Source organism: Pangasianodon hypophthalmus, chromosome 2, assembly GCF_027358585.1.
Source record: "Pangasianodon hypophthalmus isolate fPanHyp1 chromosome 2, fPanHyp1.pri, whole genome shotgun sequence".
Taxonomy (NCBI): domain Eukaryota; kingdom Metazoa; phylum Chordata; class Actinopteri; order Siluriformes; family Pangasiidae; genus Pangasianodon; species Pangasianodon hypophthalmus.
Genome location: NC_069711.1, coordinates 35074061 through 35076560, shown reverse-complemented (window position 1 = coordinate 35076560; position 2500 = coordinate 35074061).

Below are 2500 nucleotides of genomic sequence, written 5' to 3'. Positions count from 1 at the left end.
ACCGCAACAGCATGTGGTTTAAATGTTAAAAAAAGAAACACAGAAGAAACATCTGGGATGTGACATGTTCCTCGTTCCTCGTTCCTCGGGCCGCCGTGGGCTTTTATAACGACAACACACAAAGCAGATGTTGGAGATGAAGACGCTGAGAGCTGAAGAGTTCCTTTTATTAAACCCGTTCACACCACGCCGCATTTCTGCTTCATCACTTCCAATATTTCAAGCAGAATTCATTCTTTTTTACGTTTATAAGGTACGAACATTTTTACATTTCAACTTGTGACGCCTCTGAAGTTTGTTCTTGACCAGAATTTCTAAACATATTATTAACATAAAATCATGATTTCAAAAAAAAATCTATTTACATTCATTTAGTGAATTTTAATTTATTACTTTTCTGCTTCTTTATAGAGCTTTATAAATTTTTCACATTCTCGTAATTTTTAACATTTTAAGAAGGTCCACTTTTTTTTAAATTTCTGAATTATTCGATTTTAAAAAGTACCGTTCACACCATGACACCTCTCAGTAAACTCTTAGTTCTTTAAAAAACATATTTTTTCTTTAATTAGATCATAATTTATAAAGCGTTTCAGTGTTTCAGCTTTTAACACACAAAATATTTTCATTTCATAAAAATAAATTTTTAGCATTTCTGACTTCTTTCCTAAATCAGCTCACACTGAAGATTTATTTCATATCTGCAGTATTTATGCATCATTTTCACTTTTAAATTTAAAGTTTTCAGATTTTTATTAAATAGTAAATCATAATAAACAGTCGGTTTATTTTGGAAAGGATTTTGCGTACATTTTGTTAAAGAATAAGTTTAATAACTCTTCTCACACTGACTGCTTTCTTATTCGTGATCATTTTCAGTTCTTTATAAAATTCAACAATTAAAATCCTAAATAAAACTTTTAAGCCCAGATTAGATTTAACAGGAAGTGATGATTTGTGTGTTAGCTTTAGTGTTAGCCTTCGACACTGAGAGAAATGACAGATTGCATGTTAATGAATTGGATTTTTAATTTTTTTCAGTGTGATCATGTGGTGTTTTTATTTAAAAATTAGTTTTGTGTTAAAATATAACACAATATACAACAGTTTACACTCAGGAGGGAGATCAGCTCTGTCCCGTCTGACGCGTAGCATCAACACAGAGTCTTTATTGTATTATTTCGTTCCACACACACACACACACACACACACACACACACACACACGGCTCAGAGCTGATTAACACTTTTAATGAATTTAACAAATCGTTCAAATCTGAAATAAAGCTTCATTTTAATCATTTATAATAATAATAATAATCTCCAATGCAGCGTTAAATTCCTTCAGAAACCAGAAAAGTTGCAGTTTAATTGTCATTTTCTTATTGTGTAGGATATAAATGTGTGTGTGTGAGAGAGAGTGTGTGTGTGTGTGTGTGTGTGTGTGTGTGTGTGTGTTACATTACTGAAACACAGGTTTGGAGTTTTAATCATCAAAATTTTAAATTAGACAAAAACGATAAGTGGGCAGTAAATCAGTGTTTGTTTTTATAGAATTAATTAGAATTATTTTGATGTATTTTGTAATAAAGTATTTTTTCCATTTTATTGAGTTTACACACAAAATGCTTGAAACCGAATTGATCTAATTACAGAAATATTTTATTTGCTGTTAGGAGACGTGTCGAGAATTTCAGCAGAGCAGGAGTCATGGCAGAATATTGTTCAGTATGAAACTTTGATGTGAAATTATAAACTTTTTCCATTTTATTCTCAGCATATTAGCCAGAAATGTTGATCACATGACCAGCGTGTCTTCGTTTCATTGGTTAACTGAGGAAATGATTGTTGTTGTTAAAACTGTTTTGCTTTGTGTCCTTTTTATAAATGATACAATTCCATAACAAATGTCCCAGTGTAATCCAGTATAAGTACAAATTATTCTTTTAATTGTATTGTTTTTTTTTTTCTGTATTTATTTTCCAACTTTTAACAAATTCATACTATTTTGCTACACGGCTTCGTGAGTAAAAATATCTTTAATATAGTCAAATACATGTAATATTTCTTATTATAAGATTACAATAAAGCAATTATACGTTTATTAAACCTATTTTTAGACATTTTTACTCATTTCAAGCTTTAAATCATCATTTTTCTCATTTTAAGAATTTATTTCTAAAAAGAAGTCAAATGCCAATTGAATAAAAAAATGTAAAGCTTGAAATGAATAAAAATTTCTAAAAAAAACAGGCTGATAATCTGATAATAATCTCATAATAAAATAATATTACATAACTTTGTCCAGATTCAAGATATTTTCACTTCTTCATAAAAGAAAACGTGGAATAAATCAATATTAAAATTGACGTACAAATCAAATAATAACTCTATTGAGCAAGCTCCGCCTTCATGCATTAAGCCACGCCCCCATATACATTTCGCATTTTAATATTTATCACTTGTAAATAAGTTCGTGCTGATAATCAGATTAAAAAAAT